The 24,377-nt window shown below is 46.2% G+C and overlaps 1 protein-coding gene across 4 annotated transcripts in view; it reads right to left on the bottom strand.

The window, feature by feature from the left end:
- Positions 1-24,377, bottom strand: part of NLGN4X (neuroligin 4 X-linked) — a 408,403-nt gene that overhangs the window by 341,524 nt on the left and 42,502 nt on the right. For 2 of the 4 annotated variants that reach the window (XM_006147778.3, XM_006147781.3), the window contains exons 2-3: positions 14,189-14,357; positions 10,716-10,802 (exon numbers count right to left, since the gene is read on the bottom strand). The gene's annotated coding sequence lies outside the window, so the exon portion shown is untranslated. Of the gene's footprint in view, positions 1-10,715; positions 10,803-14,188; positions 14,358-18,786; positions 18,980-24,377 lie in introns of those variants that run through there. The other 2 variants (XM_006147777.3, XM_006147779.3) reach the window with 2 other exon arrangements.

The following is a 24,377-nucleotide window of genomic DNA, read 5'->3' as shown; positions in this document are numbered from 1 at the left end:
TGTGGTCGGTGCTCTGGCTGCCACTGAAGTGAAATGTTTAAACTGTAATCTGGTGTTTCCAAGTGTGTAGGTGACACTGACTCATTTTTTGCTCCTCAAAGGATTTTTGGACAAAGTATTTGGTGTCAACACTGAAAAATAAAACTGGGGGCTGAATGGTGACTACGCTGCAAGGTGACCCCCGTGGGAAGGTCCCCAGTTCACGGCAGGATATGTAGCTGAGTGTGCCAGGCACATGTGCACCCACGGTCCAGGATGGCTGAGATGGGAGGTGAATCTTGGCACCAATACCATGTGGGGGAAGCCTCTGTCTCTCTTTGTCTTTCTTACTCATGGAAGGAAGGGACCAGCAGTTAGCATAATGGCTATGTCACTGAACTTCCACGTAGCCGACTGTGGTTTGAGTCCCAGACCCAGTGACTTAAACTCACGCCGGGCACGTGTGCATGCGTGCTGAAGATCCTGAGAGGGGAATGGAGGAGAAGGGATTGCAGCATGGTCATCACCCTGGGGGGTGACTTCTCACTTCCGGTCTGTCTCTCTCTGTCTTTCTGGCAAGTACACGCAACCTATAGCAAAAACCTCTCTGAAAAAAAAAAAAAAAAAACTTAAAAAAAAGAAATAAACTTTACTTAAAAAGAAGAAGAAATGCTATGTATGCTATCTTATCAAGAAAATTAAACTGATTGACAATTATAATTAACTACTAATTCATTGTGTTTTTTAGGTTTTTGCCATAGGGCACATGCGCTCGCTAAACAGCGACAGATGTAGGAAAAGGGAAAGTGAGAGATGGCCCCCGGAGGGATGGCCACACCACAATCCCATCTTCTCTGTTATCCTTCTGGGATTTCAGGTAGGCTTGCACCTGCACCCAGCATGACTTCTAAGCCTCCGGGTCCTGGACTCAACCACATGCCTTTGACCATACGGGAGTCCAGCATCTTAATCTCCTGCTGGTCCCAATTAACTACTGGTTTCAAAAGACAAGACCCAAATACTAGCAACCAAAGGGATGAAAAGACTCCTTTTGGGAAAATGTAAATCTGTAGGTGACCTACGTCCCATTTTAAAGTGTGCCTTGATTAGGAATCCGCAACTTTTGAAAGGTAAGAAATGAATGGGGACACGCACCCCGGACATCGAGTGCTTCCACTCCATCCCACTGACACCATTTGCTTATTACCTTGCCAGATTTTATTTGTTAACCTTCTTCCCAGAACAGCATAATTTGAACAAGCCAATCAATTTCCATTAAAAGGACAAGTGAAAGACTAAGTATTCCCCACGGAAGGCTTAAATTTTCTAAGCAATTGAGAAGAACATGGAGCAGCTAAAATAGGAGTCCATTTAGAAGACTTAATTACACATAAGTCAATGCTAAATAATTTATATTCTTCTGTGCATATACAGAAAACCAGAAGAAATGCTGGGGCAGGGGGGAACAAATCTGACTTCACACAGAGTGGCTTTGCAGTTGCTGTGACCTACAGCAAAATGCCAACGGGTCCTCTACCCAGATTCGCAAAACTCAAGAAATAGATCTGGTGGGAAACAGCTGGCTGTTCCTGAAATGTGACAAATATGCACCAACTTCATGTTCCCATCCAACGTTAGAGACTCACAGAGGGGTTGGGTTTTCTGCAGAAGATAGAAGGACTCCCCGGAGGGAAAAGGACAGAGGTGGTCTCTGGACAAAGAGGAGGCAGAGAATGCATCTTCCCTGAGCTGGACAGAACCCATGTGACTGTGGCTTGTTGCCTTAGCTTTTCAGGTAAGGCGACGGATAGGAATTCAGAAAACTAGTTTGAGAACTAGTTCGAGATTACCAACTCGCATGTGCTGATCAGCTAAGATTTAGACGCAGTTATGGGTTTCCAGACAGTGTTTGCTCTGCCAACGCTTTTGAATTATGTATTTCTTCCATGAGTGAAAGACACAGAGACAGAGAGAAAACCGTCAACAGGGTCTTCACCCTGGGAGCCACATCGAGCTTCAGCCAGTGCTGGATCATGGGCATGTGCATGCCTGTTTACTCAGGGAGGTCTCTCTGGATGTCAACGTGGCCTTTCCATGGGCGTCAGCCTTGCAGAGGACCCTGTGCTACTGCTGCACCGCCATCGGGTCGCTCCACCCCCTCTTAAACTGCTGAGATGCGCTCATTAAACTGCATGCACCCAACACAGACAGGCGATTTCTTTTTCTTTTTTTCCTACGCCTACCAGAGAGAGAGAGGAGGGGAAGTGGGAAATCATTCCTGCAGATGGATAGCCACACTGCAATCCCTTCTCCTCCAATCTCCTCTCGGGATTTTGGGCATGCGCTCACACACATCCGATGTGATTTTCAAGTCACCAGGTCTGGGACTCCCACCACACAGCCAGCCATGTGGGATCTAACTCCCTAACTTCCAGATCACCTGCTGGCCCGTGTAGGTCATCTTTTACACGCACACGGCCTGGTACATCCCGACAGCCAGATACTGCTCTTTTCCAATTTCTTTCTTTTTTTAAAAAAAAAGATTTTTGCTATAGTGTGCATGCGCTCACTGGAGAAACAGAGACGGAAAGTGAGAAATCACCGCCCAAGGGGGACAGTCATGCCACAATCTCTTCCTCCATTCTTCTCTCAGGATTCCGGGCATGCGCGCACACCCTGGGTCAACCCTGGGTCAAGGAAGTCTGCAGTTAGCCAGATGGGAGGCTACCGCCAACTGCCAAGTCCCTTTCTATTCAAATTTCAAATCCCATACACAGCAGGAGCCCACAAAGGTTTGATTTCCCTGTAGGTCATGTTACAGTCTGCCTCCCTCACCCCTAAGGGTTCCTTTCCCCATTACCCATCATGACCATTTTTCCAACAGTCCCTGTGCTGAGTGAAGGAAGAAGGATGTAAGAAGGTGACATTTTTAGGGCAAATGTCCTTCCTCATCTGCACCTAAAATACTGACATGCTCGGTTACTACATATTGCAAGTCCACAGCACGCCTGGTAAGACGTTCAACCACGTGTCAGAGAAAGACACAGCAACCCCGTTCCCCACTGAGAGCCATCGTCCACCTCGAGGACGCACGCTGACTCAGAATCATCGTTCTGGCTCATTCTCACGAAAAAATGGCATCGGGGACGCTCTGGGCTTGAACTGTCTCAAACGCACTTCATTACAAAGCTTCGTGAAGGAGAATAAACACTCACAATAATTGCTTGCGTTGTATCAACCGTCCCCTTCTTCTAGATCACGAAACGAGTGGACTGGGGCATGGAAAACCAGTTCCGACAGTTCTCCACGGGGAAGCTGCTTGAGGAATCACAACCCTAAGGGCAACCAGCAACTGGGGTCCCTCGCGCCAGCAGCTAGAGGCTGGTGCCGCAAGCCCGTGTGTGTTCCCACAGTTCATCTGGACGGCTGGTCAAGGTCATGGACTCTCTCTCTCTGGTGCATATATACATTTCACAAGTAAAGTGTAAGGACGTCGGCAACCCTTCCTCATGCACCCCAGGTTTCAGGCTGATTCTTTTTTGTCCCCCCTTTTTCTTTTCTGTCAATTTGCTAGAGGGTGCATGCAGTCCCTGGAGAGAGGCAGCGAGAGGAAGAGTGAGAAAGCACCCCTGTGGGGCACGGTCACACCACGGCCGCTACTCCTCCATTTTGTCCTCTTCTTGGGATTTTCAGCAAGCACACACACATGCCTGGTGTATTTCTTAAGCCACCAGGTCCAGGACTCAAACATGCAGTTGGCCATGTGGCCAGCCCAGCCCTGTGGCCTGGAGGTTGAGGGCGTCAGAGCCGACAGGGCCGGCTGTGCTGTTTGAACGTCAGCCCGGCAGTCTGCAGGACAGTCAGAGTGCAAGCGCAGGCATGCCTAAATACCCTACAGGACACAGCAATGAAGAAGAGCCAGCCGTGTGGCCATGTGTCATTGGGGGTTCTCCTTCTCCCTCTCTCTCTGTCTCTGTCTCTCTGGTGAGTGCACATCCCCTCTGGCCATTTTTTTTCAAGGGATATGGCTGTGCTTACAGAAACTGGTGGCCCTCCCACAGGCCGTGGCTGACTGACTCTAAGTGAGGACATAAATGTGGCATTCTCTTTTACTCAAAGTAGACTTGATTTTTGTCCTCTGGAGGCCCAACAAGGTGAGCTTCTGCACAAACCACGTACCGAGAGTGTAAAATGTTCCACTTCACTAGCTTCTCCTGCTCTTCTGGTTCAGTCTAAAATATACTCTCTTGCACAAAAGAAACAAACTAAGAGGAACCAGAAGGTGGTACAGTGGGTGAAGCACGAGACTCCCACATGGCCAACTATAGTTTGAGCCCTAGACCAGGCAGCTTGGGAATCACCCTGGGAATGTGTATTTCACTTGTCATCTAAGCATTGCAAAGATTTAAGACAGGGGACCAGCAGTTAGCGTAATGGCTATGTCGCTAGATCCTCATGTAGCCCACCACGGTTCACGTCCCGGACCCTGTGGCTTAAACTCACGCCGGGCGCATGTGCATCTGTGCCCAAGATCCCAAGAGGAGAATGGAGGAGAAGGGATTGCGGGGTGGCCATCCCCCCGGGGGAGGGGGTGATTTCTCTCTTTCTATCTCTCTGTCTCTCGGTGCACACGCCCTATAGCAAAAACCTCTCCAAATAGAAAAAAAAAAAGATTTAAGGCAGAAATTGTAGTCACTGATTATATTACTGTTCAGGACAGATTATTTTTAATAAAAGCAGTGAACAGCACATTAATATTTGCTGTAAATTTACCACCTAACTGAATCTGGGAAAAATAATAACACATGTCTAAGATTGAAACTAATTGTGTATCAGTCTTTATATTTTGCTTCTTTCTAAATAGGTATGATGGTCTGTTTTTTTATAGAAATTTAAAGAAAAGTATCAGATTGAACTCCTTCTTAGTCAGAGCTGCTTAAAAAATTGGAAATAAGACATTTAGGGAAAAAACGCTGACTGCTAACAAGGTCATAATAATAAAATAAATAAGCGTGGGAGAAAAAGGGTGTTCAGAGCCACTTGGAGGACTTGCCACACTAAATACAGAATATTCAAAGTCGAACTGATCGACGGATTCACTCATCCCTTGCCTGTCTTTGAAAAGTCCTCCGAGCACCTTGAGGACCTTCGGTGTCCTCAAATTACCATTCAAACGTTGTCAAACCCTCCCGCAGTGGTCAGACTCCCTCCCATCTCCAGGGGACCTCTGTCTCAGTCCCAAAGGGTTTAATAAAAGCTGCCTTGGGGGAATGTGTTCTCAGAAGTGAGCGTAGAGTAAACAACCTCCACATGGAAATTCACCAGCCCCTAGGGTTTCTCTGATGATCTGAAGGTTCAACACACTCATGCATACTCGCAAATTCAGTCCCTGCCTCTACTAGGTGTCCTAGTTCCTGCTTCAGTCCTAGAACCTGGACTTAGAATGGAAATGATCTGTTTTCAGAAAGGTCAGAAAGAGAAATTTCTCTTGGTCATTAGTTATGAATCAGATGAAGTCCTCCTCCCCCCAGAATATTTTTGTCTTGGCCATTGGGTGCATTTGCTCATTAGAGAGAGACAGACAGACAGGGAAAGTGAGAAGTCACCCCCCCAGGAGGGATGACCATGCCACAATCCCTTCTCCTTCAGTCTGCTCTTGGGATGCTTAGCACGTACCCACATACCCACTATGTTTTTCTTTTCTTTCCTTTCTTTCTTTCTTTTTTTTTTTTTTTTTGGAGAGATTTTTTTGCAATAGGGTGCATGCACTCACCAGAGAGAGAGAGAGGCAGAAAGCAAGAAATCCACCTCTGTAAGAATGGGTATGAGACAATCCCTTCTCCTCCACTCTCTTTTTGGCATTTTGGGCACACATGCACATGTGCCTGGAGTGAGTTTTAAGCCACCTGGTCCAGGACTCAAACTGCAGTCAGCTATGTGAGAGTCCAGCAATGTAACCATTATGCCATCTGCTGGTCCCACCCTAGTAAGTTTTTCAAGCCATCAAGTTCTGGACTCGAACCACATCGTCGGCCATGTGGAACACAGCCACCTAAGCTCTACACCACATCCCAGCCCAAAATAAATGGTACTATTAGAGCACCAAGATGTTCCCAGATGAATCTGAAAATCCCTTGCAAGACCCCACGGTGGTTCCACAAGGGCAGGGCAATGCTCAGCTATGCTGTGATCCCAACGGGGTCAGGTGGGCTTCTCAGGTCGACCTATCCCTACCAGGTACATGTGTGTGGGTGTCTCTGATCCTGGCCAGCTGGGAAGGCTTGGGGAGGATCAGGGCGTGAGACCTTATTGAGGGTACCGCTCTTTCTCAACTAGTCTCTCTCTCTCTTACAAAATAAGTAAGTCAACCTTTAAGAAATTCCATTGAAAATCATTTCCCTTCATAGGGAATACAAAAACAGAAAGCTCTCAGTCAACTGTGGCTACAAAAATGGATTCTATGGGTACATGGAAAGGTTCACGTATTCACTAGGCTCCATTAGTCATCGGCACTCCCCGGGCACAGATTCTTCATGAGAAAAGGGACAACCATGTAGCTCTCCAGTCTTTGGACAGCTCAAAGCCTATGAAGCCACACCAGCCAAGGAACAGCAAGCTTTGTTGGGGCCAGCCAGTGGCAAGGTGGTTAAAGCAGCTGGATCCCATACAGTCAAAGGTGTGGTTCAAGTCCTGGACAAGGTGGTTTAACAACACGCCAGGTATGTGTGCATGCATGGTCAAAGTTCCAAGAGGAGAATGGGTGGGGGGAGAGAGTGTACTGTGGTCATCCCACCCTGTAGATCATGTTACAGTCTGCCTCACTCTTGTCAGGATTTGGGGAATGCACACACACACACACGCAGTGTGCTTCTCAAGCCATTGGGTAGAGACTCAAAGCAAGAGGTAGGCCATGTAGGATCTGGCTACCTTAACCAGCAGGCCATGAAGCTAGCCTTCACTTAACTTTTTTCCCCTAAAAAAAAATATTTTTTTGAGAGGTTTTTGCTACAAGGGCACGTGAGCTCTTCAGAAAGACAGAGAGAGACAGAGAGACAGAATGGGAGAAATCAACCCTCGGGGGGATGGCCATGCCACAATCCCTTCTCCTCCATTCTCCTCTTGAGATCTTGGGCACGCACACACACAAGCCCGGCATGAGTTTTAAGCCACCAGGTCTGGGACTCGAACCGCAGTCAGCTACAGGGGAGTCCAGCGACATAGCCATTACATCAACTGCTGGCCCCCAAATTGTATTATTTTTAATATTATTTATTTACTTAATTTACATTCCACCATTGTACCTCTTTATAATCGACAACATGGCTTTTTAAAAATTATTATTATTTTTTAATTTGACCAGAGAGAAAGTGAGAAAGCAAGCTGCCTAGTCCAAGACTTGAACCACAATCTGCCATGTGGGAGTCCGGTGCCTTAACCACCATGCCACCGGTTGGCCCCCACGATGGACTGTGCAATCTGATCACCAACTTTTTTCACAATATGATTATTGGTGCTATTAGCTATGGATTAGAAGTCTTGATATACTATGGACCTGTCTACTGAAGTCTCCTTTCTTTCTTCAAAACTAAAATCATCATATCACTTTTCTGTGATCATCTCCAAAATAGATTTTCCTCTACTCAATTTCAGAAGTAAGGGGCATTTTCCTCCTTAATATAGTCTATCAATTTTCTTCTTAAATATAAGTAGACATGATTTCTTCAGCAATTATTTAAGTAGTCAAAGATCAGATCTCCAATGTATTACCGTGTCTTGAAAAAAAAAAAAAACTAAGCTTTTAAATGCATATGATTATGTCTTTTAAGTGTACTTTTAAAACAAGTCCAAATGAAAAACAAGGAAAGCTTCAGTGGAGACTCAAAACAGATTTCTAAACATTTGTAATGAGAAAAATGTTTTGTGTGCCAACAGAGGTTTTCAATAAACCAGGCAATTTTTAATCATTGCAAAAGAGATAAAATTTGGTCTATTCAACAACAACCTTTAGCTGGGCAAATTAAATAATCACAATAGAAAATGGTTTAAAATGAAGTGGAATTTGAAGTGTAGTCTATGATAATCTGATAAACATTATTATGTCCTTTAGTTCATTGGACTTGTTTGTAGAGTTATTTTTAGATTTTTTTGCAATAGGGTGCATGCACTCACCAGAGAGAGAGAGAGGCAGAAAGCAAGAAATCCACCTCTGTAAGAATGGGTATGAGACAATCCCTTCTCCTCCACTCTCTTTTTGGCATTTTGGGCACACATGCACATGTGCCTGGAGTGAGTTTTAAGCCACCTGGTCCAGGACTCAAACTGCAGTCAGCTATGTGAGAGTCCAGCAATGTAACCATTATGCCATCTGCTGGTCCCACCCTAGTAAGTTTTTCAAGCCATCAAGTTCTGGACTCGAACCACATCGTCGGCCATGTGGAACACAGCCACCTAAGCTCTACACCACATCCCAGCCCAAAATAAATGGTACTATTAGAGCACCAAGATGTTCCCAGATGAATCTGAAAATCCCTTGCAAGACCCCACGGTGGTTCCACAAGGGCAGGGCAATGCTCAGCTATGCTGTGATCCCAACGGGGTCAGGTGGGCTTCTCAGGTCGACCTATCCCTACCAGGTACATGTGTGTGGGTGTCTCTGATCCTGGCCAGCTGGGAAGGCTTGGGGAGGATCAGGGCGTGAGACCTTATTGAGGGTACCGCTCTTTCTCAACTAGTCTCTCTCTCTCTTACAAAATAAGTAAGTCAACCTTTAAGAAATTCCATTGAAAATCATTTCCCTTCATAGGGAATACAAAAACAGAAAGCTCTCAGTCAACTGTGGCTACAAAAATGGATTCTATGGGTACATGGAAAGGTTCACGTATTCACTAGGCTCCATTAGTCATCGGCACTCCCCGGGCACAGATTCTTCATGAGAAAAGGGACAACCATGTAGATCTCCAGTCTTTGGACAGCTCAAAGCCTATGAAGCCACACCAGCCAAGGAACAGCAAGCTTTGTTGGGGCCAGCCAGTGGCAAGGTGGTTAAAGCAGCTGGATCCCATACAGTCAAAGGTGTGGTTCAAGTCCTGGACAAGGTGGTTTAACAACACGCCAGGTATGTGTGCATGCATGGTCAAAGTTCCAAGAGGAGAATGGGTGGGGGGAGAGAGTGTACTGTGGTCATCCCACCCTGTAGATCATGTTACAGTCTGCCTCACTCTTGTCAGGATTTGGGGAATGCACACACACACACACGCAGTGTGCTTCTCAAGCCATTGGGTAGAGACTCAAAGCAAGAGGTAGGCCATGTAGGATCTGGCTACCTTAACCAGCAGGCCATGAAGCTAGCCTTCACTTAACTTTTTTCCCCTAAAAAAAAATATTTTTTTGAGAGGTTTTTGCTACAAGGGCACGTGAGCTCTTCAGAAAGACAGAGAGAGACAGAGAGACAGAATGGGAGAAATCAACCCTCGGGGGGATGGCCATGCCACAATCCCTTCTCCTCCATTCTCCTCTTGAGATCTTGGGCACGCACACACACAAGCCCGGCATGAGTTTTAAGCCACCAGGTCTGGGACTCGAACCGCAGTCAAGCTACAGGGGATGCCACCCACATAGCCATTACATCAACTGCTGGCCCCCAAATTGTATTATTTTTAATATTATTTATTTACTTAATTTACATTCCACCATTGTACCTCTTTATAATCGACAACATGGCTTTTTAAAAATTATTATTATTTTTTAATTTGACCAGAGAGAAAGTGAGAAAGCAAGCTGCCTAGTCCAAGACTTGAACCACAATCTGCCATGTGGGAGTCCGGTGCCTTAACCACCATGCCACCGGTTGGCCCCCACGATATGGCTTTTTAAAGTGTGTATGTACCACGTGACAAAACAAGGACGTTACCACGTATGTCATTTTCAACTGAGAACATTATATTGTTTTTTCTAGTAAATGTTTCTTCCATTTGCCGTCCCACCCCCCCTCTACCATCACTCCCCTCCCTTATAATCTCTGCAATTTACACTTATCCCCTCTACTATCATATCTTCAGATCATTCCATTTTTGCTATAGAGTTCCAATCTTCGGTATATACTGAGCAGGGATATACAAGGTGTGCACTTACAATACAACAGGTCAGGTATTTTAGGACCTTTGATGACAGCCAAGAAAGCTAAAGGCATTTTAAAAACAAGGAATAATCCATCCACCTAAGGTAACAGCAAATGATCTTTTATAAAATTTCAGTTTAGGAGAAAGGGCACAGATTTTTAAATCCTAAAATGCTGCCATTAACATGGGCTCACTACTGGAAGTCATCAAAATGTGTTACCTAGGTCCTTTTTCTTGGCCTCTGCTCAATGTCCCCATATTGAGAAGGCTCTTATGGCCTGAGCGGACCTCAGCCTGCCCTAGACGAGTGAGGTCCTTCTTAGACATTTCTCCCAACAGATAACCCAGAGTTTGAACAGACTGGAGGTTCCAAGGAGAGTAGGGGAACGGGATGAAGCACTCTGCAGGGCAGGAGCTCTGGTTTCCCAGAAGTGTGGTCAGGGGGGGCTTATAATAAATGACACTGAGGCTGACACGTAGTCCCATGTCCTCTGCTCCAAGCTCAGTATTTTCCACAGCCACCAAAACTCACAGCCCACCTAGACATTCGTTCTCCAGCCCCTCCAGAACACACTCACTGTCATATTAGACTCAGCCATCATGAGTCTTAACACTTACCATTACTTTGTCCTTCTGAGATGGTGCCTTGATTAATACCTCCATGAGAATCTACTTGATTCTTTTCTCCATCTCAGCACATTTACCCTAGGAAAACAAGAGACACAGATTGCTCTTCTCAGTAAAGGAGAGGAGGCCACTGTTTGAAGACCAGCATTACATTCCTTATAAGCTCTTCTTTTACGGGTAGTTACAAGAAAGAGCTGGTGGTGGTTATGAACTCATTCTTGTTTCCTATGAAGTTGGCCGACTGACTGAATCAAGGGAGGACACCCACAGAGGCGAGGCTTAATGTGAATTCTATACCTAGCCATTTTATCACGCATGCTGTTTCAGGATACGAAATCCATGAAGACAGCTTGAGAGGATCAATATGCAACTCACCAGCATCCCTCTGGGCAGCATTCAATGATCAATGAGACTATAACCAATTAATTGAGTGTATTTCCAATTTAGATCTGGTTTGTTTAAATTGAGAAATAAAACTCCTTGCAGAGTTGGTGAAAAGAGCCAATCAACAATTAAGCTATGATTTATGGGTGAGAACCAATCGTCCACCCGCCAAAAATTTTCCCTGCGCCAAGGTAGCAGGGTGGAGAATGGTCAACATGTCCCTGATCTCTTGGCTGTACAAAAGAACTACTTCTACTGGATCAGTAATCATCCGGGAGCATGTTGGCAATTTTCTTGTCATCTCACCATGGAATCTTCTCTTCACAGGATGAGTTTCACATGACTGTGTGCTGTCTACTTAACAGTGAGCATTGCGGCAAGGCACCTGACTACTGGAGAATGATATGTATATGGTTGGGTACAGTTTTCTGGGGAAAACTGAATTTAGGTGACGGAATACCAGTCTGCCTTTTATACTAGCCATTGTTCATCTCTGGAGAAGATGACAAATGGAGTGAGAGGATAAATCGTTGACTTCCTCTCTCAGATTACCAGAACACTAGAAGAATATTAGTACCGGGACCAGCAGTTAGCTTAATGGCTATGTCATAGAACTCCCATGTAGTCAACCACAGTTCGAGTCCCAGACCCGGTGGCTTAAACTCACGCCGGGTGCGTGTGCACGCGTGCCCAAGATCCCGAGAGGAGAATGGAGGAGAAGGGATGGTGACGTGGCCATGCCCCCTGGGGGGCGTGATTTCTCACTTTCTGTCTCTCTGTCTCTTTCTGTCTTTCTAGCAAGTGCATGCACCCTATAGCAAAAACCTCTTCAGAAAAAAAAAAAAAAAAAAGATTACTACCAAGTGGAGAAGGCCTTTGGGTTTCCTAACTAATGAGCCAGCACATTATTAAATTGTAGGAAAGTAATGTCCTATTTTAATTCTCTTTAATCACTCATAACACCTTAGTGTATTTCGTACTTCACATGCCTTTCGTAAAGATGGTTCATTGAATGAACATGAATTTCTTCTCTTAGGATGTCTTTGAACATCATAAATTGTGCACATGAATTTCTATTTAACAACAATCATAATTACATTGCTCTTCATCGATCCATCTATAAGCTGGAAGGGTAGTGATGATCACATCTATTTTTCATTTACAAAAATGTATATTCCAGTGTTCAATCCCACAACTCAAAAGCTTTGGAGCAGGGACTCAGACCTACGCCAAAGTTGAGTTCAAAGATGATGTGTTTTTAAGATATCAAAGTATTTCTTTATGCAAACAAATGTAATAATAATTCTTTTTTCTTTTTTAAAGAAAGATTCTTACTATAGGGTACATGTGCTTGCTGGAGAGACAGAGACAGAGAAACAGAAAACAAGAAATCACCCTGCAGGGGGTTTGGCCATGCCACAATCCTTTCTCTTCCATTCTCCTCTTGGGATCTTGGGCACGCATGCACAGGGGCTTGGCATGAGTTTCAAGCCAACAGGTCCGGGACTTGAACCACGGTCAACTACATGGGAATCCAGTGAGCTGGCCATTATGCCAACGGCTGGTCCCTCGTTTTAGTCATAGTTTTAATAGGTAACATGGATAGAGTGGGTCAACACTGAGCATGCCAAGTTCCGTATATGTGCCCTTCTGATCTTCTCAAGACATTTACAGGGTAGGTATGACAATGATTACCATCGGTTGGAGAAAATTATTCCAGAGAGATATGAACAAACTTGTCCACAAAGCAGAGTGTAGAGTGGGGCCGGGATTTATTGCACACTGTCTGGATGGATACCATCCCACAACCTATCAGGTTGTTGGAAAAGTCATGACACAGGACCAGCAGGTGGCATGGTGCTTGGGGCTCTGGACTCCTGCATGGCTTGAATCCGGAACCTGGCAGCTTGCTTTCAAACTCCCTCTCTCTCTCTCTCTCTCTCTCGGTCTATCTTTCTGTGTCTCTCTTCAGTCAAGCTGAATAATAACAAGTCAAAATAAATAAATAATTCTTAAAAAAAAATAAAACCATTAGGATGCATTTTAGCATGGAAAACCATGCCACGACTTTTCCAATGATCTGATATATTGGCTCAGGTGGCATGGAGAATAACCTTTGCCCTCACTCCCCTCAGCCCTCACCCTCACACTGTGGGTATCTACATCTGAAAGTTGTCATCAGTGACAAAAGTTAGCAGTGAGAAAAAAGAGCACGTTACATGAGATCAGTGCCAAAGACGGAACCATCACGCGTTCACGGGGATCCATTCATGTCTGCTTATGGGATCGCACTATTCATAGTATGGCTGTGACAGTAGCTGTTGCCTCCTGCTACCTCATCAAACCCCTGCACCTGTTCATGGGCCACTGTGACATTCTCAATTACCCACTTGGAAACATGTGCATATTTTTTCAAAAATTTTTTTTTTTTTTTTTTTTTTAGACGTTTTTGCTATAGAAAGTGTGTGCTCACCAGAAAGACAGAGAGACAGAGAGACAGAAAGTGAGAAATCACTTCCCCGGGGGATGGCCACGCCACAATCCCTTCTCCTCCATTCTCCTCTCAGGATCTTCGGCATGCACACACATGCGCCCAGTGTGAGTTTAAGCCACCAGGTCCGGGACTCGAACCGTCTTAGACCTGGAGACTTGCTTTCTCTCTCTCTCTCTCTCTGTCCCTCTCTGGTCAAATTTTTAAAGTAAATAAACTCTTACAGCAGTTAAATACCACATGGCCAGCCATGTTGTTCCGATCTCAGGCCCTGCAGCTTGAGAAACACACCGGGTGTGTGTGCGTGTGTGCCCCAGATCTTGACAGGATGGAGCAATGGAGGAGAATAGACCACACCTTACTATGAGATGTTTTCTCTCTCTTCCTCTGTCTCTGGCAAATTAATTATTTTTTTTTTAAATTGCAATGATAAATATTAACTAGTCAGCATGAAGCAAAGAGGAGAAAGTCATAATTCTACCCACATTTATCAAGCAGCTACATATGAACGGCGGCTCTAGTAAAACTCTTTTTACGGTTTTCATAGACTCTTAGAATACAAAGCAGACGTTAGTTAAAACATACATACCTTGTGAGGAGTATCAGAGGCGGCAGCTCGGAATGCCACAGTCCACACTACAATAAGATTTCAAGTAAGCCTCTCCATATAATTTCATCTTTACTGCGGGAGATCTGAGAGTCGCCAGAGATGTTTACAGCCATTCCAACGCGCCCTGGGTAGCCGGCCGGGAAGACACCTAGGACATAACGGAAAAGGACATAAGTACTTTTATTCAAGGACATCATTGATGTGACTATGGCTTTTCACTTACTCTTAGGACAATTTTGTCACTCTGTATCAACAGCATTTCCAAGACGTACTGTCTGGAAACTAAATCGTCTTATTTCCCAAGTGTCCCCTGAGCAAGGACAGTGAAGGTGGCCAGAGGACGGGGATGGGCTTCTAAAGAAGGATGTCCTATGATGGGTCTGCTCAAGGGCTTTAGGGGAACTGCGCCCCTCAAGGAGGTGCTGACGGTTCTGTCATTGCCCCTGCGATACAGGGACAGAGCATGCCATGCTCAGAGGAGGTGACCGGTCAGGGAAAGCCTCAAGATATAACAGGACGAAGGTCTGGAAAGAGGAAAGAGAGGCGTTTGTGTAGGCACCAAGGAAACCCAAGAACAGCAGAGAGAGGAACTGCACCCAAACCTCGGGAGACCTCAGGAGGCCTGAGCCGTGATAACAAAGCAAGGTCCCCAAGACTTTCTCAGGTCTCACGACTACCGTCTGCTTCTCCACTGACTTGGGCACTCACACCAACAGGATGAATATTATTCCAAAACCCAACAGCAGGGACCAGAGGGAGAAGGTCTGGGTTTGCATCCCGGGACCTCCCCAAGCACTGAATGAGCACAGGCACATGGGCCCGCCTGTAACCTGGCTGGCTGACGCTAAATGTGAATGACAGCATCAGAGCCCTGTCGGAGCGTCCTCTCTCTCTCCTTCCCTGTCTCTGTCATGGGAGAAAGTAATAAAACCATATGGAAAAAGAAGAAAAAGCACTAAAACTATACTACGGAGAATTTTTAAATGTATGTTTTAAGAGTTATTTTTTACTTAACTTTACTTATTTAGTATCACTATTATTTTCCAATTCGATCAGAGAGAGAGAAAGTGAGAAAGCAAACATCCAGGTCCAAGACTTGAACCATGGTCAGCCATGTGGGAGTCCAGCGCCTTTAACCACCATGCCACCTGCCAGCCCCCAAATTTAAATTTCTTTTTTAAAAAGTCTGTATGATTATCCATTTGTTCCCCCCTTGAGTCACTGTGACCTGCTAGAATTCTTTCTTTTTTTTTTTTTTTTTTGCTAGAGAGCATGGTAGAGAGACGAAAAGGGGTGGAGGAAAAGCATCCCCCATGGGGAATGGTCATATTACAATCTCAATCTCTTCTCTTCCACTTTCCCTATCAGGATTTTGGGCCTGCACACACACACACATGTGCCCAGAGTGTTTCTGAACCCAATGGGTCTTGGAGTCGAACCAAATCAGATATCAGTCAAGTGAGATCCAGCTGCCTTAGCCACTAGGCCACGGAGCTAGCATATCCTGCTAGATTGCTAAAAGAAAACTGGGGGAACCAGCAGTTAGCATAATGGCTATGTCGCTGGATTCCCACATAGTCGACCGCGGTTCACGTCCCGGACCCGGTGGCTTAAAACTCACGCCGGGCACGTGTGCATGCATGCCCAAGATCCCGAGAGGAGAATGGAGGAGAAGGGACTGCGGCGTGACCATCCCCCCTGGGGGGTGATTTCTCACTTTCTGTCTCTCTGTCTCTCTCTGTCTGGCGAGCACACACGCCCTATAGCGAAAAAAACTCTCAAAAACAAAAAAACTGGGAAGAACAGCTTCAGTTGTAGATTTCTTCAGTAGCTACCAAACTGAGGCATGCTCAAGTGAGGAAAGAAATGATCTCTAGATTTTCATGGGGCCATTCTGGATGGTTCCGGATGTGCCTGTCAATGTCCAAAGGAACATAAGTGACCTTCATGCCCACCCTCGGTCATCTCAGATTTTCTCTCCCGTTCTCACATAGAACCAAGTGGCACCCATCTTTGAAAAGGTACGTATTCAATAGAACTTTATTTTCTGTCTTGGATTCGCTCACAGTTTTCTTTTTCTTTTTTCTAAGATGTTCAATTGATTTCATTTTGAGCATTATGGAAGAAAAAAAAACACACACACAACAAAGATGAGAATTTCTATCTGGAATTCTTAAACCATAGGCTAAAAACCAGATCATTGGTTATACTCCATTCTGCTCTTTAAAATCATCCCCCAATGCTCACAAACTCTGAAGAAATCAATCGATTGCCCATACTGTTAGTTCGGACCCAAATCTGTGCAAGAAAATTTGCAAGCACACAGAGTGATGCACCCAGTGAGTGACAGAAATAAACAGCACTGCACGGCAGGTTGAACGCTGTCGTGTTAGAATACAAACGATTAAACTCCTAAATCCCGAACAGTTCTTACATGTATCCCTGTCTATCTTCCAGGCATAAACAGGGAAATTGAACAAAAGTGGGGTTTTTTTGTTTTTTTCTTTTTTTTTTTTTTTATGACACCCTCTTTAACAAGATAGTGAAAACAGTTGTACAAAGTCTGGCAGCATGAATATTAACATAGGAGATTTTAAAACATAAACGGGCATTTAGAAACAAATCACGTAAGTGTATAGAGACAGCAACTCATTTTCAGTCAGTCCTACTGCTTCCATTCAGGAAGTCCAGTTCCAAACTGTACCATCGAGAATCCCTTCAGTGAGAAAGAAACTTTCCCTTACGGCAAGTTGGTTAAAAGATCGAAAATGATCTTTGGTCAAAATCTCTATGGGCTTTTTTTTTCTTTTTTCTTTTTCTTTCTTTTTTTTTTTTTTTTTGGAGAGGTTTTTGCTATAAGGTACTTGCACCCACCAGAAAGACAGCGAGACACACAGAAAGCAAGAAATCACCCCCCAGGGGGGATGGCCATGCCACAATCCCTTCTCCCCCATTCTCCTCTCGGGATCTTGGGCACGCACACACATGCGCCTGGCATGAGTTTAAGCCACCGGGTCCAAGATTCGAATTGCAGTCAACTAGTACACCAACTTCTTTGTGGTTTTACTTCGCATTTAGGGAATAGTGTGAGGCTGGATTATTAATGCTTTTCTAATCATGCAACTTTTCATTTTCTCAACCAGTGAAGAGTATCTTATGATCAGGTTCACGTCTTCAGTAGGTAGCCAATGAGAGCTGGTCTACTCATGGTACTACTGGTCTACACACTGTTTTTTTTTTTTTTTTTGAGAGAGATTTTTTGCTATAGGGCATGTGTGCTCACCACAGAAACAGAGAAAGACAGAGAGACAGAAAGCGAGAAATCACTCCCTAGGAGGATAGCCACGATGCAATCCCTTCTCTTCCATTCTCCTCTTGAGACCTTGGGCATGCACGCACACACACCTGGCGTGAGTTATAAGTCACCGGACCCAGGATTCAACTACATGGGAGTCCAGTAACATAACCATCATGCCATCTGCTGGTCCCCATGAAACACACATTTGAAGGGAATGCTGTAAAACATTAACTGCCCAGCACACCACCACCCCCCAACACACACACACACACACACACACACACACACACGTAGGCGAAAAAGAAAAATGCTTTCGAGCAGGATGGGGCTTGGGGAAGAAGTGCGGGCAGAACCTAGTTCAGGCACGTGGGTCTCCAGGTGATGCAGAAGGAAGAGAACCAGCTCAATGGTGGGATACAGGGAACAGAAGAGCTGAGAAGGCAGGAGAAGCAGACGATCACCAAAAAGAGGTGCTTAAATTAATATGAAAGACAGGGGACCAGCAGTTGGCATGATGGCTATGTCACCGGGCTCCCATGTAGCCAACCATGGTTCAAGTCCCAGACCCGGTGGCTTAAACTCACGCCGGGCGCGTGTGCGTGCGTGCCCAAGATCCCGAGAGGAGAATGGAGGAGAAGGGATTGCGGCGTGGCCATCCCCCCTGGGGGGGTGAGTTCTCGCTTTCTATCTCTCTGTCTCTCTCTGTCTTTCTGGCGAGCACACGCGCAGTATAGCAAAAATCTCTCCAAAAATAATAACAATAATAATAACAACTTTCAGGTTATCAATGACGTTAAAATCACCAAACACTAACATTTCCTCTGTCAGTCTTGCATCTTGCACATCTCGTAACACTGACCTCCACTCACTTTCTGTATTCCCTCCCTCCCCTTAACCAAACTCCCGCAAATATCAATACAACAACAATGTCTGACCATTATGAACGGTCTTGGTCTCTAGCCAATAGTTGCTATATTCCGCTGATACCTCCCTTCCTGTGCCTCTCCAGAATGGCAACACTTCCCCATCTCCTCAGCCTCCACAGAGCTGACTCCATCTTAGATCTCACCTTCCAACATCCAGAACCATTCTTTCTATCCTCCCTCTACCCTATTCACCACCATGAAACGAAAGATAATTGGACCGCGCCAAAACCCTCACAGGGCTCTCCCACAGCCTCCAGAGTAGCATGCGTGTGCCTTACCACTGAGCCCCAGCACGCAACTCCATCTCCCTCCAAATACTATCCACATGTCTCTTTTCAACAGTTACCACGCACGCGTATGGACGCACGTTCCTCTCTTTGGCTTTCTGATCGGATCCTCTCTCTCTTCTAAGAAGGCACAGGCCAGCTCCTTGGGAAAACTTGCTGGCTAGTCTAGCTTCCAAGATGGCCTCAGAGGAGCAGATTGTCTATATTCCTTCCTTATTGTGCTGCCTGCAGAAAAGCCTGCGTAAATAGAGGTTTATTCGCTGCCAACAGAAAAACCTGGGCAGGTAGAGGTTTAGTTGGCTCACAATCACTACCAGCTGGAGCCTCAGGAGGCACAGGGCCCGCCTGAGGTCGGTGTCTGTTGCTAGGTAACAAGGCTGACATAAACAAAGAGGAAGGGGGCAGTTGCTAAGAGACAGGAAACAGAAGCCCCAGTCCTCTGCCCCGCCCACACTGCCAGCTGATTGGATGGCACCTTCCTATTAGGCCCCACCTTTTAAAGGTCCCCATGACTAACCTTCCAAGAGGCAAATCTTTGAGAAGGTTAGGGAGAATCAATTGTTATCATTAATTTTTTTTTGAGAAGTTTTTTCTATAGGGCATGTGTGCTCACCAGAGAGACAGAGACAAAGCAAGCAAGCCATCATCCCCACAGGGGAATGACCATGCTGCAATCCCTTCTCCTCAATTCTCCCCTCGAGATTTTTGGGCAGGCACTCACATGTGCCCGGTGTGAGTTTTAAGCTTTTAGGTCAGGGACTTGAACTGTGGTTGGCCATGTGGGAGTCCAATATCTTAACAACTAAATCCCCTGCTAGGCTCAATTTTTTTTTTTTTTTCGAGAGATTTTTTGCTGCAGCTCACATGCCCACATCAGAGAGGCAAAGAAAGGGAAAGTGAGAAACCACCTCCCATAAAGATGGCGAGGCTGCAATCCCTTCTCTTCCATTCTTTTGGGATCTTGGACACAGACACACACATGCCTGGTCTGAGTTTCAAGCTGCCAGGTCTGGGACTCAAACTGCAATCAGCCACTTGGGAGTCTAGCACCTTAACCACTACGCCACCTACTGGCCCCTCAACTGCCAGTACTTTGTGACAATTCTTATGGAGACACCCTGGGGGGGTGAAGAATCAAAGCCCACTGCCAGTGGTACAAAATCAAGATTCTCCCGGGCTATCCTAAAACTATAACATTTTGTTTAGAGCTTGAGTCCAACATCATGAGAGAATTCAAGCCAGAACCACTGAGCTAAACCGCACCTGAATTCCCGACTTGCGGAAGAGGTACGAGATGATAAATGTCTAAAGTTTTCACCTAAGCGGTAGGGTCATTTTTCATGCAGCAATAGATAACGAATGCACCATTCTACATGACACCAGCAGAAAATAAGATTCTATGCTCTTTGGGCCTGTATTTCTACCCTGCTTAAGGAATGGAGGATGTGCCTGCCTTGGGTCGTAGCTATTTTCATTTATCATGTTGTCATCCTTCCTGGGACGGCGATCTCGCTGGGATCAGAGGTGGAACCTTATCTGTGCGCGCTCTCTGACAACAGCTGGCAAGGATGACCTTCTCTAAATAAGATGTCAATACATGGCTATCAAATGAAGGCTGGAACATGGGAAAGAGGGTGGAATGAAGGGCGGAAGGGAAGGAGAAGTGGAGGAAGGGAAGGAAGAAGGAAGTTCTATCCAGGAGTTAGCAGACGTTAAGGAAGAGTAGCCACATGGACCCTGGAATCACCGGAGCTTGTTTGAGACAGGAGGGACCTGTGATCCCTGCAATGGGAGACCATCTCTTCTCGTTTTATGTCTGTCTCGTGTTTTGAATTATGAGCCATGCGTTTGGACGCTATGGAAGGATGCATAGTGTAGAATCTATCTATGAGAGCCTGTGGGTGTCCTTATTCATCTCTCTCTCCCTCACAGTCCAGGGCACGTGGGATATGCCCAAGAAACAGGCAAGGGCTTGAACTGATTGGGAACCTGAAAACAGAAAGATAACATAAAAATCAAATCAACAGAGCAGGAGAAAGGGACAGAAGTCATGACACCCATAGTTATTAAAGCCACCTTCCAAACAAGAAGGAACAGAAGACCGTGGGAATCTCAGAAGTTGAACAGGAGATGGGACCAGCAGATGGAGTAATGGTTATGTCGCTGGGCTCCCACGTGGACCGGGTACATGTGCGTGCATGCCCAAAATCCTGAGAGGAGAATGCAGGAGAAGAGATTGTGGTGTGGCCACCCCCCTCAGAAAGAAGGGGCTGATTTCTCTCTTTCTGTCTGTCTCTGTCTCTCCAGCAAGCTCATGCTCCCTATAGCAGAAAATCTCCCTCTACCAAAAAAAGAAAAAAATGTGAAGCAGGGGGTCAGGTGATGGCCCAGTGGGCGAGCCACAGAACCCAAATGAGAAAGGTCACGGGTTTGCATCCTCCGACCACCTATCCACAAGTCTGTGATTTGGGCCTGCTGAGAGTGGGGTGGATCATGGTGCAATGACCCTGTGGGGAGTGTACCTGTTTCTATCCATCTCTTCATCAATAAATAAAAGTTTACAAAAACTCAAACAGGTCCCGTGCGGAAATCCAATCCGAAAATATGCTAATGAGGTATTTCTCAAAGAGCCATTCCTGGACAGCCCGCGTCCGTTTCCCCCAGGGACATACAAATCCCAGCTCAGAACTGTCAGACCCACCGATGTGGAAGCGCTGACATTGGTGTGTAGGAAAACACTGCAGGAGATGATGCGTTTTGAGAGCAGGGAAGACTTTAGATGCAGCACCTCTTGCCAATGCAAGTTCCCCCAGGCACTTATTCTGAGAAAGACAGAAATACAAGAGGTGGGGATTTACCACTCACACACGGAATGTCGGACCCTGCAGCTAGGTCAACTGCGAGAGCATGCACCGTCTCCCACCATCAAGACACATCCTGCAAGGTTTGCAGCTGGAGCTCGGACCTTCACGCCTCTCCTTGACATCCTGCAGAGAAGCAGGTACCCACAACAGAATTCTCTTCTCCATTCCCTCCTTCTACCACCATTTCTTCTGGCATTTCGAGCCTCACCCACCTGGAGTTCACACTCCCTTGGTAGACCTTTCCTGAACCCATGCCCAGGGCGCCAGTGGTACAAAATCAAGATTCTCCCGGGCTATCCTAAAACTATAACATTTTGTTTAGAGCTTGAGTCCAACATCATGAGAGAATTCAAGCCAGAACCACTGAGCTAAACCGCACCTGAATTCCCGACTTGCGGAAGAGGTACGAGATGATAAATGTCTAAAGTTTTCACCTAAGCGGTAGGGTCATTTTTCATGCAGCAATAGATAACGAATGCACCATTCTACATGACACCAGCAGAAAATAAGATTCTATGCTCTTTGGGCCTGTATTTCTACCCTGCTTAAGGAATGGAGGATGTGCCTGCCTTGGGTCGTAGCTATTTTCATTTATCATGTTGTCATCCTTCCTGGGACGGCGATCTCGCTGGGATCAGAGGTGGAACCTTATCTGTGCGCGCTCTCTGACAACAGCTGGCAAGGATGACCTTCTCTAAATAAGATGTCAATACATGGCTATCAAATGAAGGCTGGAACATGGGAAAGAGGGTGGAATGAAGGGCGGAAGGGAAGGAGAAGTGGAGGAAGGGAAGGAAGAAGGAAGTTCTATCCAGGAGTTAGCAGACGTTAAGGAAGAGTAGCCACATGGACCCTGGAATCACCGGAGCTTGTTTGAGACAGGAGGGACCTGTGATCCCTGCAATGGGAGACCATCTCTTCTCGTTTTATGTCTGTCTCGTGTTTTGAATTATGAGCCATGCGTTTGGACGCTATGGAAGGATGCATAGTGTAGAATCTATCTATGAGAGCCTGTGGGTGTCCTTATTCATCTCTCTCTCCCTCACAGTCCAGGGCACGTGGGATATGCCCAAGAAACAGGCAAGGGCTTGAACTGATTGGGAACCTGAAAACAGAAAGATAACATAAAAATCAAATCAACAGAGCAGGAGAAAGGGACAGAAGTCATGACACCCATAGTTATTAAAGCCACCTTCCAAACAAGAAGGAACAGAAGACCGTGGGAATCTCAGAAGTTGAACAGGAGATGGGACCAGCAGATGGAGTAATGGTTATGTCGCTGGGCTCCCACGTGGACCGGGTACATGTGCGTGCATGCCCAAAATCCTGAGAGGAGAATGCAGGAGAAGAGATTGTGGTGTGGCCACCCCCCTCAGAAAGAAGGGGCTGATTTCTCTCTTTCTGTCTGTCTCTGTCTCTCCAGCAAGCTCATGCTCCCTATAGCAGAAAATCTCCCTCTACCAAAAAAAGAAAAAAATGTGAAGCAGGGGGTCAGGTGATGGCCCAGTGGGCGAGCCACAGAACCCAAATGAGAAAGGTCACGGGTTTGCATCCTCCGACCACCTATCCACAAGTCTGTGATTTGGGCCTGCTGAGAGTGGGGTGGATCATGGTGCAATGACCCTGTGGGGAGTGTACCTGTTTCTATCCATCTCTTCATCAATAAATAAAAGTTTACAAAAACTCAAACAGGTCCCGTGCGGAAATCCAATCCGAAAATATGCTAATGAGGTATTTCTCAAAGAGCCATTCCTGGACAGCCCGCGTCCGTTTCCCCCAGGGACATACAAATCCCAGCTCAGAACTGTCAGAACCACCGATGTGGAAGCGCTGACATTGGTGTGTAGGAAAACACTGCAGGAGATGATGCGTTTTGAGAGCAGGGAAGACTTTAGATGCAGCACCTCTTGCCAATGCAAGTTCCCCCAGGCACTTATTCTGAGAAAGACAGAAATACAAGAGGTGGGGATTTACCACTCACACACGGAATGTCGGACCCTGCAGCTAGGTCAACTGCGAGAGCATGCACCGTCTCCCACCATCAAGACACATCCTGCAAGGTTTGCAGCTGGAGCTCGGACCTTCACGCCTCTCCTTGACATCCTGCAGAGAAGCAGGTACCCACAACAGAATTCTCTTCTCCATTTCCTCCTTCTACCACCATTTCTTCTGGCATTTCGAGCCTCACCCACCTGGAGTTCACACTCCCTTGGTAGACCTTTCCTGAACCCATGCCCAGGGCAGCACCTCCTATTAAGAAATCTCCCTTGGCCCTGGTGCTGTGCGCATTGGCTGAGCCACAGACATTAAAGTCACAGTGTCACTGTGTCCGGTCATCCTTTCGAGTAACGCCTTTAACCCAGCAGGACCACACCCTTCACGAGGGAGCTGGTGTCTCCTTCTCATCGACCATCACCAGCTGGGGTAACACCCAGCCAGTGCTGATGCATTAAACATATGGCTATGTTCCGGGGGCTGGATGGTGGCCCAGGAGGAATGCAAAGTCCTGCAGAGCTGACTCACATGGGAAGGGTCTAGGTATCTGTCCACCGGCCTACCTGAATATATACACACCACACGCCTTCACAGTCTAGGGCCAGCTAAGACTGGAGGTGTATCACAGCATGAAATCTGTTAGCTGACTCTCTGACTCATGAAAAGGAGGAAACGAATGGGGAAGAAAAAAAAAAATAGCATGGTTAAGTATGGCTACCTGGCACGGTGGTTAGGGCAGCTGTATTCCAGATGATAACTGTGCAGTTCGAGTCTCAGACCTGATGGTTTGAGAAACAC

Source organism: Tupaia chinensis, unplaced genomic scaffold, assembly GCF_000334495.1.
Source record: "Tupaia chinensis unplaced genomic scaffold, TupChi_1.0 Scaffold000222_1, whole genome shotgun sequence".
Classification (NCBI taxonomy): domain Eukaryota; kingdom Metazoa; phylum Chordata; class Mammalia; order Scandentia; family Tupaiidae; genus Tupaia; species Tupaia belangeri.
This window is presented reverse-complemented; position numbering and strand designations above follow the sequence as displayed.